The sequence below is a fragment of the Anabrus simplex genome, chromosome 8, assembly GCF_040414725.1.
Source record: "Anabrus simplex isolate iqAnaSimp1 chromosome 8, ASM4041472v1, whole genome shotgun sequence".
NCBI classification, from domain to species: domain Eukaryota; kingdom Metazoa; phylum Arthropoda; class Insecta; order Orthoptera; family Tettigoniidae; genus Anabrus; species Anabrus simplex.
In genome coordinates this window covers 150245527-150263666 of record NC_090272.1, presented here as the reverse complement: position 1 = coordinate 150263666, position 18140 = coordinate 150245527, and the positions used below count along the sequence as shown (strand labels likewise).

Below are 18140 nucleotides of genomic sequence, written 5' to 3'. Positions count from 1 at the left end.
TTGTATACACACTTTCATTCCTTTTAGATTGCTCGAATTTCTTATCACAGTGTCAGCCATCAGGGTGGATAATAATTTCACTCTGATTGGCCTTCTTCCCTTCATTTTCCCCACACGTTTCACATCGTCTATATCTATTTTACTAAAATTGATTTTCATTCTATTCTGAATCACTTCAACCACTTTATATACTAGTTCCACTTTTGTTTCTTTTTCTTCTTCTTGGACACCATATATAAAAATATTTTTTCTCACACTATCTTGCACACCCCTCTCTACTAGTCTCTTAGTTTCTCTCAGCTCCCGCTCCAAACTTCTTACTTTCTCTTTCAACACGTCCAACTCGTCTTTATTACATCCTTCCTCTTCTAATATCTTCTTCACGTCTTCCTTAATACTCGACTTTAGGTCCATAAAGTCCGTGGATAGCTCTCTAAACATTTTTTTAATTTGTTCTGTCTGACAAGCCTCTCTTATCATCTCTCTTATTGCTTCAAATTCTTCCCATCCAATGGAACCCACTGGTTCTGGGCCAGGATTAATTTCCATCCCTCCTATTATCAATAGCACCATCACCACCGCCGCTACCAGTAGAGTAGCCACCACCCTTCTTTTTTCACCTTTCAGCTCCATTCTTGTCTCCATTTTGCTTCCCTTTATGCCGTTCCATCTCCCAATCGCTATCCTGTACTGGGTCAACGTGTTATCCATTGTTCCGCTGCTCCGCGCACTACTCAGCACATCCGCACTCCTTACTGTCTCAAAGACGACTGGCGACTTGATACGAGCCCAGGAGGCAGAGGCGAGGCCTGCTTGAGGAAGATCCTGAGACACAAGGTAATGGCAGAATTTGCCTAGCCCTGTGATAGCTCCTGCAGGTAGTTTGAGGGGAGGGTTTCAACCATTTTTTTTAATGTAATTTCGTAAACTGGTGGTTATAATGTATGATTATCGACGAAGTCTTAGTACTCTATTTCTATTCCCTACAGGGAAATATGTAATGTAAGGGAACAAGAGTGATGACCCTCTGCTATTTTCCATTCAATCTTGTACTGGGTGAATAAAGTTTTCTGCCTCAAAATTTTGTAATCGAAACAGACTTTCAACGTATTAGGTCGTGTTACGTACATGTAGTACGTGTTGAAGAGATGTTAAGTACAGAACAAAAATGGCCAGCCGGACACCAGTGGGATCCGAACCCACAACCTCCCGATTTCGCGTCGGTTGCTCTACCAATTGAGCTATGGTGGCCTAGGCCATCTTTGTTCTGTTTGAAAGGATCTGAGCTACAGGTCTGGCACAGCTGCTAGCACACACTAGAGTGCGTTTAAGTCGCTCGTTGTGGGGCATGTCAATGAATATTGAATTTTCACGACCGCATTGTAATCGAAACAGACTTTCAACGTATTAGGTCGTGTTACGTACATGTAGTACGTGTTGAAGAGATGTTAAGTACAGAACAAAAATGGCCAGCCGGACACCAGTGGGATCCGAACCCACAACCTCCCGATTTCGCGTCGGTTGCTCTACCAATTGAGCTATGGTGGCCTAGGCCATCTTTGTTCTGTTTGAAAGGCCACCATAGCTCAATTGGTAGAGCAACCGACGCGAAATCGGGAGGTTGTAGGTTCGGATCCCACTGGTGTCCGGCTGGCCATTTTTGTTCTGTACTTAACATCTCTTCAACACGTACTACATGTACGTAACACGACCTAATACGCTGAAAGTCTGTTTCGATTACAATGCGGTCGTGAAAATTCAATATTCATCAAAATTTTGTAAATCTCATCCCGGCGTTAAATGTTTCTCCTTTAGTAACTCTTTGAAGTATAGGATTAGCCTCTGTATATTTTGGGCCATAAGCCCACTTAGCGTTTAAGCAATTTCTATAAGGAGTGCAGGTGTTTCGCCTCCTTGCCTTTTGCTTATAGCCGATTATGTGCAACCTTTTTTACTAGTAGGGCCATGTAGTATGGGCATTTATGCCCCTGTTTATTCTGCAACTTTTTCTGGCTTTTTTTCCCTTTAGGACAGTGTTTAGTTATTATCATTGTGGAGCAATTGATGATCACTTTAATGTGGGGTCACCCGATGGGTTGCCTAGTGTAATTACAGTGCATTTAATGAAACTGAGTGCCTCTGTGAGGCTATACCAGGGTATTTTGGAGCTCAGACTCCTGTGTAATGTAACTGGTAGAAGCAAAGTTTGCTCTTGTAAAATACTGTATCTTTCTGGGGCAATTATGCACTTCTCTATGTAAAATTAACTACCTTGTAATTATCGCAAGTTTAGTACTTGAAGTTCGGACTTCTAAGTCCCCTATATTGTTAGAGCTGATGAGCTCATTAATATTGTTTGTTATTAAAATTCTCTATCTCAATTTTAGAAAAGGAAAGATATACAATTTCCAAATTTGTTATGTTAAATTCTGCTCTAGTTCATTCCTTCTGCACCCATTCAACTCAGGCGCTTCTTATTCCTCTATGAGCCACGGAAACCCCGGAGCACTATTTACTACGTATCACGAATGAATTAATAATAATAATGTTATTTGATTTACGTCCCACTAACTACTTTTTAAGGTCTTCGGAGACGCCGAGGTGCCGGAATTTAGTCCCGCAGGAGTTCTTTTACGTGCCAGTAAATCTACCGACACGGGGCTGTCATATTTGAGCACCTTCAAATACCACCGAACCGAGCCAGGATCGAACCTGCCAAGTTGGGGTTAGAAGGCCAGCGCCTTAACCGTCTGAGCCACTCAGCCCGGCGCGAATGAATTTAAATCAATTGTAAACTAAGTGGTAATGAAATACAATATTTGGACAAAATCGCACTGAAGTGTCAACCACAATGTAACTTCAGGCAGCAGAAAACCTTCGATGCGTTAGTGCGACTGAAGGATGGGAAAGGGCTAAGGCAGGGTAGGTAGCGGCCGTGGCCTTAATTAAGGCACAGACCCAGCATTAGCCTGGTGTGAAAATGGGAAACCATTCCGACGGTCGGATTCGAACCCACTCTCTCCCAAATGCAATCCCACAGCTACTAGACTCTAACAACGTGGCCAACTCGCTCGGTGCATGTATTCATAAAGAGTTATTTAAAGGAACTAGGGAATACTTTCTTTGCTAGTGGCTTTACGTCGCACCGACACAGATAGGTTTTATGGCGACGATGGGATAGGAAAGGCCTAGGATTCGGAAGGAAGCGGCCGCGGCCTTAATTAAGGTACAGCCCCGGCATTTGCCTGGTATGAAACCATCTTCGGGGCTGCCGACATTGGGATTCGAACCCACTATCTCCTGGATGCAAGCTCACAGTCGCGCGCCCCTAACCGCACGGCCAACTCTCCCGGTGGGAATACTTTCAAGATTTTGTTCACTTCAAGTAACCTCTCTCCTGCCGTCATCGAAACGGTGTCTGGAAAAGTGCGAACACGGAAATTTGCGAACACATCATTAAAGCGGAAATTTGCGCACACTAGGGATTATTACTACCTGACTAGGGTTTCCCAGTCTTGGTAAATATTTCGTCGCCGGAAATTTGCGAACACTATCTTCGAAGAGAAAAAACAATACATGTAATGTAAGCGACCTCTGTAAATAAATCAATCTTTAATCCATACAACGTATTAAATCTGATTTCCATCACACTTTAGATTGTCAAAATGATAATTATCATCTTATTATTTTGGGGTGTTGAAAATCAGCCTTCATAGGTTTCGTCATTTTTTTTATATAGTACACTTGTCGTTTAAAATCGGCTTTTATAGGCTTCGTCATGTTTACATACGTATATATTTACATGTGGGTTACCGTAATTCAGTCCAATTCTGAATGTATCTTTGTCTCTTCATATACTTTTATGGTTTTCTCAATCCTGTCTCCAGTTTCAAGCATTTCCTCTTTCTCTTCTTCCCTTGAAGATGCATTTCTAACCTCGTGTACATGCATTTTGTGTGTTCCGCTTCCTTCTTCAAACATTCCACCAGCATGCTGACTCTGGGGTGGCGGATTCCAACGACAGTATTTAATTTGTTGTGCTATCCTTCTACAGCACTCATGATTCTGTGTCCCTTACCGTAGCAACTCCACATTTCGATGGGGATCTCTTCATTTTGTAACCATCTATCTAGAAAGTAGCCAAAAAAACTCGAAGAATTTTTGGTTGTCGGGAGCTTCCGCATGAATCTGGAGCCATCCGTCATATACGTCCTCCGGTTTCAAAAATGACAGTGCCGCACATATGGTGACATGAAGCCTTAACTCTTCATCCTAACGGTATTCCTCCTGTAGACCCAGACTTCGAATTTTTATCCATAAGCATTTCTTCACATGGAAGTGGCAGCCACTCACTTTAGTTGAGATAAACTTGGTGTAGAGCCTATATTGCAGCTGCCTCAAAATCGACATTGACGTTACTGGGACACCACTGTGGAACTACCTCTTTAATAAGAAGGAACACTCAAAAGTACACTGACTGACAGTGACAATGCAACACGAAGAAGGAGTGGTTCGAAAGGGATGAAAGTTGGGAAAAAAAAACAGAGACGGCACGGATGAATAATTGATGTTTATTTCAAACCGATATGCAGGTTACACAATGCGCACGGCATCGACTCAGTAGGATGTAGGACCACCGCGAGCGGCGATGCACGCAGAAACACGTCGAGGTACAGAGTCAATAAGAGTGCGGATGGTGTCCTGAGGGATGGTTCTCCATTCTCTGTCAACCATTTGCCACAGTTGGTCGTCCGTACGAGGCTGGGGCAGAGTTTGCAAACGGCGTCCAATGAGATCCCACACGTGTTCGATTGGTGAGAGATCCGGAGAGTACGCTGGCCACGGAAGCATCTGTATACCTCGTAGAGCCTGTTGGGAGATGCGAGCAGTGTGTGGGCGGGTATTATCCTGCTGAAACAGAGCATTGGGCAGCCGCTGAAGGTACGAGGTACGGGAGTGCCACCGGCCGCAGCACATGCTGCACGTAGCGGTGGGCATTTAACGTGCCTTGAATACGCACTAGAGGTGACGTGGAATCATACGCAATAGCGCCCCAAACCATGATGCCGCGTTGTCTAGCGGTAGGGCGCTCCACAGTTACTGCCGGATTTGACCTTTCTCCACGCCGACGCCACACTCGTCTGCGGTGACTATCACTGACAGAACAGAAGCGTGACTCATCGGAGAACACGACGTTCCGCCATTCCCTCATCCAAGTCGCTCTAGCCCGGCACCATGCCAGGCGTGCACGTCTATGCTGTGGAGTCAATGGTAGTCTTCTGAGCGGACGCCCGGAGTGCAGGCCTCCTTCAACCAATCGACGGGAAATTGTTCTGGTCGATATTGGAACAGCCAGGGTGTCTTGCACATGCTGAAGAATGGCGGTTGACGTGGCGTGCGGGGCTGCCACCGCTTGGCGGCGGATGCGCCGATCCTCGCGTGCTGACGTCACTCGGGCTGCGCCTGGACCCCTCGCACGTGCCACATGTCCCTGCGCCAACCATCTTCGCCACAGCCGCTGCACCGTGGACACATCCCTATGGCTATCGGCTGCGATTTGACGAAGCGACCAACCTGCCCTTCTCAGCCCGATCACCATACCCCTCGTAAAGTCGTCTGTCTGCTGGAAATGCCTCCGTTGACGGCGGCCTGGCATTCTTAGCTATACACGTGTCCTGTGGCACACGACAACACGTTCTACAATGACTGTCGGCTGAGAAATCACGGTACGAAGTGGGCCATTCGCCAACGCCGTGTCCCATTTATCGTTCGCTACGTGCGCAGCACAGCGGCGCATTTCACGTCATGAGCATACCTTAGTGACGTCAGTCTACCCTGCAATTGGCATAAAGTTCTGACCACTCCTTCTTGGTGTTGCATTTGCTCTGTCAGTCAGTGTATTTTTCTTTCTTCTTGTTAGGGAATAGGACAAATACCACAGGGAACACATGTTTCGTCAGGGCGGTCTGCTAGGTCTGCGTGAACAGTGTAGACTTGTGCAAACTGTTTCAGCACCTAAATGTACTATCCATAATAAACTGTGTAAATGTTTTTAAACATTATTTTCCTTTGTCTCCGCTGAAAACTAGGGTTCTTTCTTCTAGTCCGTCATCAACAAGGAGAAAACTGCTACCATGGCCATTTTCAAGATTTCTTCATTGAGAATAATGTCACCACGTTCTTTTGGCTCTTGTTGATTTCCATGCTCGTTGCTCCTCTGATTTCGCAAGGTCCTCTTCATCGATTTGTCGCAAAGTCATAACCTGAAACGGCCATATTGATTAATTAAAACATTTCTGACATTTTGTAGAGCTTATTACGCTCTGTAAGTTTTGTTCAGTCAAAATTTGCATTTAAGTACCATTTAAAGCTAAAAATTACACAAAAAACACTTTTCGTCAAGAGAGTAGAAAAACTCCAACAATTTCTCCGGATGTATAGGCTGTGCCAAATAATAGTACACTATTAGTAGTAATTATATTAATTTTCGTAAATATACATTGTCCGTCTTGCCTGCGCAGTTCTAAGATGAGAGGTAAGACGGAACACGGAAGAGGACACAGACGCTCCGTTTTGCTGTCAGACTTGCGATCAGTTTTCGCTACTCGTGCACGGATAACATGCTAGAGGAACTTCTAATTTACACCGCTCTAGCATTAGCTTTGAGATCAAAAGCTAAAAAGAAAAGGACTTGATCAAAATGGGCAAAAGCTTGGTTAGTTAAACGAGATACACTGTCGCATATAAATTTAATGAAAGATTTAACTCTTGAACCAGACGACTGGTACAATTATTTGAGGATGGACAGTGAAACGTATTTATAACTTCTTCACTTGGTAGCGCCCCATATCAGAAAGAGTGACAGTGCAATGAGACGGGCAAAAACACCGCATGAACTACTCAACGTCACACTTCGTTTCCTAGCAACCGGTAGAAGTTACGAAGATCTGAAATTTTCCGCTGAAATTTCATTCCAGTCTTTGGGAGTAATAATTCCTGAGACTTGCTCTGCAATATATAAGGTGCGCAAGAATCAGTATCTCAAAGTAAGTAAAATTTATTTATAAGTTTCTTGAACAATGTAAATATATAACGGAGTGTGAAAATTAACAGTCTTCGTCCAACCAATCTAAAAACAAAAAATATAATTAATTACATTGGGTTAAATTATATTTTATTTGCATGATTTAATAATAATAACAATAATAATAATAATTTTATTTTGTTTCAGTTTCCAACAAAAGAAGACGAATGGATATGTATTGGACAGCAGTTTGAAAGAAAATGGAATTTTCCAAATTGTCTGGGTGCGGTTGATGGAAAACATGTAAAAATAACCCTGTACCGTGTACTCTTTACTTTTGATTTTCCACAAGCACGGATTACAACGGTATAGCTGTATGAATTCCATTAGAAACGCTCGAGGCATGATTCTTAAATCCGACATTATGTCCTACGAGCGAACTGCACTGTAGGAGCAATTGGTTAAAACTGACGCCAAGTCTGAAGACCCCACACACGCTCCAACTTGCTCGCCGACTTACCTGTACAGAAAAATCAGGCGCTGCCAGATTCACTTCGAGCCAAGCCCAAGACGGTACAGGGATGAAAAGTCTACCACACACGATCCGTCTTACCTGTCGTCTTAGAACTGCGCAGGTAAGACGGACCGTCTATGGGGCCCTTTACGTGTTGTTATTTGTTGACCTATAATATAATTTGCAATACAAAATTCATTCTTGCTTTATTTTACCGTATTGCACATGCACTTTATATTAATAAAATACAAAAGTTTTGGGATAAGGACGTTTGTTTACTAACCTTTATTATGTAGGTTTCCTATTTCATCGGTGTATACCCCACATAACTGTGTAGTTTCTTCTCGAGCCCTCTTCTTGGCATTACGCACTTGCTTCTTCACTTCTTGAGCGGCGTCATCAGGTGGTCCTCACAAATGTTCGGATACATAAAGTGCTTTTTCATTCTTCGACAGCATCAAAGTGAAAAAAGTACGGGTATGCCTCCGAACTGGCGGTCGCACCGGCCGCAGCATTAGTTGGTAGATGCTTGTGATATGGTATGAGAGGTTGCAAATACAATGCCAGTGTTAAAATCGGAAAGCTAATCCAGGGTATATGGGATTCTCAGGATAGTGTTCGCATATTTCCGGCAACGAAATATTTACCAAGACTTGGGAAACCCTAGTCAGGTAGCAATAATCTCTAGTGTGCGCAAATTTCCGCTTTAATGATGTGTTCGCAAATTTCCGTGTTCGCACTTTTCCGGCATCCCATCGAAACTGCCCTCCTCACGTAATACAGGCTTCGCTCAACAGATCGCAGGGGTCGATATGTTACAGATGGAGACTGGCGTCTTACCGTTGAGGTTACAGTTATCGTCCGAACTGAGAAGTGAGAGTCATGAAAAATGCAGAAAAAGAAACCCCTGTGATAATTTTATCTTTCGGTTTTTACAGAAATATACAATCTATTCTATAGGTATTTAGATTTCTTTTTGCTATTGGCTTTACGTCGCACCGACACAGATAGGTCTTATGGCGACGATGGGAAGGAAGGAAGGAAGGAAGGAAGGAAGCGGCCATGGCCTTAATTAAGGTACAGCCCCGGCATTTGCCTGGTGTGAAAATGGAAAACCACGGAAAACAATCTTCAAGGCTGCCGACAGTGGGATTCGAACCCACTATCTCCCGAATGCAAGCTCACAGCCACGTGCCTCTAACCGTACGGCCAACTTGGCCGGTTTTAGAAAAATTAAGTAGCCATAATACCTACTGTAGTTTAGTGAACAGGGTAGCCTTTACCATAGAGTTAGCAAATAATACACTGGCAATGCAGTCGCGTGCGAAGTTAAACGAGCGCGCTGTTTGGCAAAAGCTGGATTGTTTGGCACTGTCACTACTGGAGTTTCTCGATAAATTTAAGTCTCATATAGTACATCTCTTAAAGAAAACGTCAGTCACCTCGGCAACTTATGGCTGCACAGGGAGATTCATAAAGAATGAAGGGACCGAGTATCTTCCGGTATAAGAAGATCCGCTCTACCAAGTGGCAACAGTCTCCTTGAGGGTGGATGAGCGGGTAGAGGTTAGGGCACTATTGTCCTTGGGACAGGAAATGGCCCCAAAAGGCGGAAGAACCTACAACTGGTCAACGGCATTAGGATGCGGAAGGCAACGGGAAACTACTGCATTAAAGATCTTGAAGGATATCACATGGCATGGCTCTGTTTAACGTAAAATTATTATCCGGGGCTTCTATTCTCCCATTCGGATCTCCGGGGGTGGGGGGGTGGGGGGGATTCTTTCAACGTTGCTATGACTAGAAAGCCCGACAGTTTTGGAAAGATCAAAGTGTCCGACAACAAAGTTCGAATTGAAGGACATCCGAAGATGGCACAACTGCACTTCAGAAGATGCTTACCATCCTCCAACATCACGTTCGGAGCTGGCTATGTGGACCTCTACTAGGAGAAGGCACCTGAAGAAGAAGAAGAAGAAGAAGAAGCCATAAAGAGAATATTTGCAAAGTTTGAGAAGTATAACTAGATTATTTAAAAACATGCATTTGCATGGAAATCCGGGCTCTACTCATGCAGTTACCACTTCCTCATCGAAGACAGTACCTCATCAAGCCATTGCTGTCTGTATCACAAGATTCAAGCATTTATCTGCCAGACCCAAAAAATGTTCGTAAAATATATATCATGTGTTATTTCTCGATCCACGCTCGTAGATATCCTGGTTCTCCGACATGCTCAGACTATGATGCTCCACGTGATCTCCATGTTCGTGTCAGTGCGTGCTGGTCGAAGAGGAGGCAAATTACTGGAATATTATTTGAGCACATGAAACCCTTTCATCTGAAGGTCAAGGTTTACAAAAGCATGGTTGACCTAGTCACCTTCTACTGTTCTGAATAATGACCAACTTCCGTTAACCACGAGCAAGTTCTGCACATTATGGAGATACACATGTCTCGTTGGGTGATATCCGAGCACAATGGAAGTTGCGATTATTACGAAGAAAATACAGGAGAATCGGCTCGCATATAAAAGATGAACCAAAATTCCGTCTGGCCATCGAGTATACTGTCACATAGCAAACGCTTGGATTTACATTTTTGGACAAAGAACGACTGCATCTCTCAGTCATTTTTAAATGACGATGTCGTCGTCAAATCTCGACTCGTAAACATGGGAATGTTCGGATCACTGTTGGCTTACCCTGGCCACAAGAGCCTGTTGTGATTTTATACTTGTGCAGAGTTGTGCGCAAACTCAGCATTGTGCAAAGGTTACCTGCTCCTGGTCTAAAAAAGGACAGAGTACGGAAATGTTTCCTCACGCCGCCGTTGATCAACAGAAGTGGCGATTGTTAAGCAAAATAGTGGACCAAGCAGAAAGGCCGCATTAGCGATAAGAAGAAGAGTATTGAGATAAACATTAAGAGAAGACAACCTCAGTGACGCAGTCAGGTAGTGGTTAGTCTTCTATTCCCATGTACAGTAGTGTGTTCGTTCATGGTTGAGATCAGTGGCCGTTGAGGGTGTTTACATGTGCCAACATTTGTCTTCAGCATTTTAAAGAACTCGGATGGTATAAATCCGTGGTGTAGGGGTAGCGTGCCTGCCTCTTACCCGGAGGCCCCGGGTTCGATTCCCGGCCAGGTCAGGGATTTTTACCTGGACCTGAGGACTGGTTCGAGGTCCACTCAGCCTACGTGATTAGAATTGACGATGATATACCGGCCCCGGTCTAGAAAGCCAAGAATAACGGCCTAGAGGATTCGTCGTGCTGACCCCACACGACACTTCGTAATCTGCAGGCCTTCGGGCTGAGCAGCGGTCGCTTGGTAGGCCAAGGCCCTTCAAGGGCTGTAGTGCCATGGGGTTGGGTTTGGTTTGGTTTCGTATGGTATGGTGCCTCCTAAAACCCATAATAAGAGATGGGCCGTTACAAACATATTATTAAAAGACTTCGAAAATACCATACACATGCGAGGTCTTAGCGATTTCTACTAAGTGACATTCTATAGTGGTATCCTTACGTAACTAGCAGTTTGCCACGCATTTCTGAAACAATTAGTAATTGATCAGCAGATGAAATGAAATGGCGAATCGCTTTTAGTGCCGGGAGTGTCCGAGAATATGTTCGGCTCACCAGGTGCAGGTCTTTTGCTTTGACCCCCGTATGCGACCTGCGCGTCGTGATGAGGATGAAATGATGATGATTACGACACATACACCCAGTCCCCGTGCCAGCGAAATTAACCAATGATGGTAAAAATTCCAGACCCTGCCGGGAATCGAACCCGGGACCCCTGTGATCAAAGGCCAGCACGCTAACCGTTTAGCCATGGAGCCGGACGATCAGCAGATGTTAGTTTATGAGTGTGTTTTGTATGTTTTGCGATTGTCGAAATGTCTGAACGTATCAAAATTCGCTTTTGTTTCAAACTGGGGAAAATACGTATTTAGGGAGACATACCAAATTATGAAGAGAGTTTATGGTGTTTAGTCGAGACCAAAGAAAGTGCGGTAGGTCAGATCTAACGAGAAAATATGTTGACGGTCTTTTTTTTGACATCAAATGTGTTGTGCACCACTATTTCCTAACTGAGGTTCAAATAGTGAACAGCTGGTATTATCTCGAAGTCTTTAGATGTATGACAAAAAAATCAGGAGAAAAAGGCTAGAATTCTGGAGAAATAACTCCTGCAGCCTCCACAGTGACAAAAAGCAAGGTCATCTCTCCAAAGGCCATGAAGGCCCTTGTAGGGGTGGAAGATAAAGGCTTGCATTATCCGTTAACCTCGGCACTTGTTGGGGTAGAGTGGTTAGCTCTACGCCCGGCCGTCTTTGTCCCTAGGAAATAAGCTGGTACTCATTTTTGGTGTAGGCTGAGTGAATCTCAGGGCCATAGGCACCACTGGGAGTGGAAATCTCGTTTCTTAAAGTTTATGACCTCGTGACGGTTAATCGAACCCAGTTGTTCCGGGAGAACAGAGCACGTCTTTACCACCTCGGCCAGGTAGTCCCTTCCACAATGGCAACGCATCATGAATTTTTCACGAACACGAAGGCAACTGTGCTTCTTCATCCACCCAACTTACGCGACTTAACCACAGAAGGCTATTTCCTATTTCCCACACTTAAATTCACCCTGAAAGGACGACGATTTAACGTCAACTAAGGAGATAAAACTGAAATTTTCAGACAGAACTGTGCGCGATCCCCCAAACTGTCTAGCAGGATTGCTTCCTCATATTGAAACGGCGCCGGGTACGTTGTAGCAATAGAGAAGGTAATGAGTGCGCAGACAAGACCCCTAAATAGTTATTTTCAAAGTTCGATTATATTTTCAACAGCTACAGATTCATAGTTTGAGCTCAAGTAGCAAATATTTAAGAACAAACTCAAATATTGTATTTAAACGGTCCGCCTTTTCAATAGATATATATTTATATGATCCAGAACACGTTTCTTTCCCTAATGGACATCATCAGCTAGAATATTTCCCAAAATACATCAGATATAAAATCACATTAAGACATGAGTTAAAATACGTTATCACACACAAGGACATTTATACCTGAAATAATTGCAAACTTGACTAAAGTTGCAGGTCATGTTGTCAATAATATTGATGAGAATTGTTCATAAAATTCTTGATGAAGAACTCTTAGTTTTTACGGACTTCTTCATTACGAATCTTATGAACAATTCTCATTGATATTATTGGCTACAACATGACTTGGAACTTTAGTCAAGTTTGCAATTATTTTATTTTTAAATGTCCTTGTGCATGATAATGTATTTTATACTCGACGATGCCGAAATATAAATATAAGCCAGAAAACTGAATCTTAATGAGGCTCATTAGAGTTCAAGTTTCATTATGATACAGGTTCACCACCAATCAGAGTTCAGATTTTCATTATGATACAACTGTTTGACCAATTAGGTAAAGGTAGCATCGCTCAACGCACTAGCTTCACACTTGTTTCCAAAATCAAACATGTCGGACACACATATTGACATCAACGCACCTTCTACTTCCAACATTCCATAACCACACGGCACATCCCGCAAATTCACTTCACCAACTGTACAGTAAACAATTTGTATTTGAAATAAAGCTAGGTTATGATAACTTTATATCAAAGATTTGAAAACATATGACATTGTCAAGGTCTCTGATCCACTCACGGAAAATCAATAACCCAGCGCATGCGCTCTGCGCTCTGTTCAGTAAACTCAACTGTCAAGCGACATGTCGACAGAAATTTATGAATATTTAAAAAGTAGAGTTATAATAATCGTCCAGCATAAATAGTCGTATGCAACTCATCTATAATGGCTTCGCTCGTTTTATAAACATTGCCATTATAGGCTTGTTAGTCCGGCTCCAGGGTTAAATGGTTAGCGTGCTGGCCTTTGGTCACAGGGGTCCCGGGTTCGATTCCCGGCAGGGTCGGGAATTTTAACCATCATTGGTTAATTTCCCTGGCACGGGGGCTGGGTGTATGTGTTGTCTTCATCATCATTTCATCCTCATCATGACGCGCAGGTCACCTACGGGTGTCAAATCAAAAGACCTGCACCTGGCGAGCCGAACATGTCCTCGGACACTCCCGGCACTAAAAGCCATACGCCATTTCATTTCATAGGCTTGTTGAAGGAGAAGGGAAGGCGAGCTGAACTTTTAGGGTCAAATCCACATTCAAAAGGGGAAGCTTTTTCTCGATCATTAATAGTTTTCTTTAGAGAGGATTGAAGCCAAGATTATGACGATTGATGCTAAGATAATTGTGAACTATGAGACAATAAATATAATTCAGATCATTTATTTTGAATAAATCAATCTTTTTGATTGGAAGTCATGTCTTTACCAGTCTATTAATGTGATTTTATAACTAATGTATTTTGTAAAATATTCTAGCTGATGATGTCCCTTAGAGGAAGAAATATGTTCTAGACCAAGTAAATATTTGTGTGTATTGAATAGGTGGACCGCTTAAATACAATATTTAAGCCTGTTCTTAAATATTCGATACTTGATTTTAAAGTCAATACGGGTTTTTAACAAAAATTAAGCTGTTAAAACGTGTTACTCGTAAAACAGGTTGAGCTCATCAGTGAGAACTAGATAACCTGTATCTTACCCGCATGACGTCTGAAGTTGACAGCAACCACAGAGAAGTGCATAACACAAAGAAGATGAGGCGGAAATTGCCTCTCTACACCCTTTAACATGTCACAGCAGGAAGAGGGGATTGAAATTCAAATCGGCAACAAAGACGTAAAGGTCGCAGTGTGAGACTATCTCCACTGAAGTGACAAGTCAGATGTTGCCCATTTGTCACAGCTCGCCACAGGAGGAGAAATCATGTATCGAAAATAAAGTCATCAGATAACTGCGACTCCGCTCTAAGGCCTAAAGCCGTTTGTACTCCTGATTTTCTCATTCACATATACATTCATTAGTACTCATGAGATCGAATTTCGACCTAATTAATTTAGCATTTAAGAGTGCTAAATGCAGTAGAGCCGTATCAGTACATTCATAAGCTTATACTGTTGAAACGCTTTCTAGGACATTATAACACTTAGACTTTTCTTAAAAATGCAGTAGTTGTGGAATAAGAGCTTATTCTTCTTATTCTTGTTCTTCTCTGTTTTTTTGGCGAAATAGTGGGCGTAGCGTTGTCTGATTTACAGGGATCCAGCTTCGATACCCGGTTGTTCATAATTCTCATCGATATCATTGACTACAACATGACTTGGAATTTATGTCAAGATTGTATTTTATCCTAAATTTATTCTATTTTATCCTAATTTGGTTATTTCTGCCGACTCGGAGACTGGGCGTTTGTCTTTATTTGTATACAATACAACACACTGGCAACCACCAAGAAGACACGCAATGGTAAATATATTCCCCCACTTAAGGGTTAGCGTCAGGAAGAACATCCAGCCCTAACACTTAGTGGCTACCACAATCGGGAAAGTCCATGAAGATACATATTATTATTATTATTCTTATTCTTATTCTTATTCTTATTCTTATTCTTATTCTTATTCTTATTATTACCTAAACGAATGTTTAGTGAAGCGGCCTGGGCTTCAGAAGGACCCGGGTTCGATTTTCAAATGGGCTCGAGATATTATACGTGTCTGGTTAATTCCGCTGTCTCGAAGACAGTCTTAATACATACTTCTTCATTTCTATACATCACAACATACTACTAACTACCATAAAATTAATGGTAGCAGAATACATCCCTCCATATAGCGTACGTGTCAGGAAGGGCATCCGACCTTAATAATCTGGACTAAGACCACATTTGAGACTAAGATCATATCCGTAGCTCCATCAGGTGTAAGAAAAGCGATTAAGGAAGGAAGGAAGGAAGGAAGGAAGGAAGGAAGGAAGGAAGGAAGGAAGGAAAAAATATCGTGTCAAAAAAGGGAGCATATATACAAGATTTAAAATGAAAGGTTGTTCAAAAATATCCGTATGCATTTTGACGTAGAACGCGTCTCTAGTTTCAGAACTGTACTTGGGCTAGTGAGAGTTACAAAAAATCCACACTTCTGGCATTAAGGAAAGCATCTCAATGTTGAAAACATCCTAGGGATATGCGCTACGAATTGTACATGTAAATATAATAAAGTATGTGAATATATTATTTATTTATTCCCAAAAATTACAATCCTTTTCATAATTATCGTTATCCGGTCGATTAGATTAGCAGTTTGCCTTTTACTACCACTACGAGCGCTAATGTAAGTCAATGCTGAGTTTCATTTAAGCCCTTATAACTACATTCCGTGTGGACATTTTTCAAAAATCAAAAGCGCCTAAGGGTATTGAACCAAGGAACACATTACAGGAAGAAGTATGTAAATAAGTTAATTTGGCTAGGATTTGAATCAAAAGAAAACGACGAAGGAAACAAGCGATTTTTGGCTGTTTTCCCGCAACTGCATTTAGGTCGGAAGTGATTTTCGAATTTTTTTTTTGTTTGTTTGTTTGATAGAGCTACCCAAGACTCACAATTTGAAACATTTGCGGGCCCTTTACCCCTTCAACTTTCGGCACAATTGAGGCAAATGATTAATTTTACGTTTTTCATAGTACGGAGCCCCAACTTTATCCGAAAAGAAATATTTTCAAAATAAAAATGTGGTTCAAAGCAGCCAAACACAAACTCTAATCGATGAGCAACTCCGTTCACAAGAACTTCGGCGCGAAGTAGAGTGGTGGGTCCAGGCTTGGAGAGAGGATGATGATGATGATGCTTGTTGTTTTAAGGGGCCTAACATCTAGGTCATCGGCCCCTGATGGTACGAAATGAGACGAAATGCAATGACAAAATAAAAATCCGAAATCCTCCACTGACCAGAATTCAAAGCGTGAGAACGAAAAATGAACGGATGGATATTAAGTTAAAGCAATCAGTGGAGCCGACCCGCAATGCCTCAGTCCCAGAAACTGACGGAGAACAATAGTAATACTGACCAAGGGACTGCTTCTAGAGCTCAGTACTGAATCGATGATGCTTGCAAGCTAAAGGGGTCCAAAATATAGGTTATCGACCTCTCATAATGGTACTTATCGCTTGAAAATAGAACCGTGGTATGTGACATAGTGCGGTACTAATCAAAAGTATCGTAGACTCGCGGTATTCCACACATTATGGTACTACTCACAGGTAATGAAATTCGCACAGGTAATACAGACCTATGTATTTACAGGCAACGCAAACCTATGGTTTTCATCACGTGTGTACTAACCACAGGGGCTCGTACTAACCCGTGGTGTTCCTTATACAGTGGGCACTAATCATAGGCAAGCCAGAACCCTGGTGTCGCTCATATAGTGCTACTAATCACAGGTACCGTAAAAGCCTGACCGCACGGTGCTCCTGATTGCTACTAATCACAAACCTATTTGGTACTTAACGTAGTAATATGCGCAAGTAATAGCGCCCCATGGTGTTCCCCGCGTGGTGGTACTAATCACAAGTAGTTTCATGGTTCTAATCCAATCATCCCTTGGTCGCCCCTTTTAGTCGCCTCTTACGACAGGCAGGGGATACCATGGGTGTATTCTTCGTCTGCGTCCCCCACCCATAGGGGGTTGTGTGTTTGGTCCGCGAGAGGTATTTTATTTCCCTCAAGTCCGCCGGCAAGCCGGTTAGGACCCCCTATCCGCCACCTCGACGCGCCACGTGGGAGTATCACCTCTCCCCCTGCTACGCCAGCGTAGTAGGTTCGTGGGGCTTGGAGAGAGGATAGAAAGGAGGGGAAGGTGCAATGGCTAGACGTAGGCAGTTTATAGATCAATAAACTGATAAAACTGAAATTGAACAGTCGAGTATAGTATATTAGGCAAGTGGGACGGTAATAATTTCAAAAATATATGGCATAATTTTAGGGTTGGTTTCCTCACATATAGAGAAGGAAAAAAGTGCTATATAAACTTGGGTCAGTAAACGCGTATATTTCGAGATATCCGACCCTGTCGTTTGTTAGAACCTCAAGTGTTGTAAGCTGTCTTGCGTGTGTTAATGTACTCCGGTCTTTACCTCCTACCATACTACAGGCTTATGCTTGACGTCGCATGGAGTTACGAACACACTCTAATATTCCCGGTGTTGTACGTACTGTTTGAAAGGACCTTACAATTCTGCCATGAAGTGTTGCTTCATCCCCCACAACAGTCGCGTATAACAATGACTTTGCTTAAACTCACACAAAGAAGTCAAAAGGGTTTAGATCTTCATTTTTTAATTTTTTAGAATTTGCTTTACGTCGCACCGACACAGATAGGTCTTATGGCGACGATCGGATAGGAAAGGCTTAGGAGTGGGAAGGAAGCGGCCGTGGCCTAAATTAAGGCGTGCCTGGTGTGAAAATACGAGACCACGGGAAACCATCTTCAAGGCTGCCGGCAGTGGGGTTCGACCCACTATCTCCAGGATGCAAACTCACAGCTGCGCACCCCTAATCGCACGGTCTAACTCGCCCGGTGAAAAAGGGTTTAGATCAGGTGATCGTGGGCCCATGTTCATATATACTTTTTTTCTTCTGTGTATATGAGGAACCCAACCCTAA

At 42.9% G+C, this 18140-nt stretch overlaps 2 non-coding genes across 2 annotated transcripts; both read right to left on the bottom strand.

Annotated features, from left to right (window-relative positions):
• Positions 1-1174: 1174 nt before the first annotated feature.
• Positions 1175-1251, bottom strand: TRNAS-CGA (transfer RNA serine (anticodon CGA)). Its single transcript has one exon. It is a non-coding gene; the product is annotated as a tRNA-Ser (tRNA).
• A 220-nt stretch (positions 1252-1471) lies between these two features.
• Positions 1472-1548, bottom strand: TRNAS-CGA (transfer RNA serine (anticodon CGA)). Its single transcript has one exon. It is a non-coding gene; the product is annotated as a tRNA-Ser (tRNA).
• Between the last annotated feature and the right edge of the window lie 16592 nt (positions 1549-18140).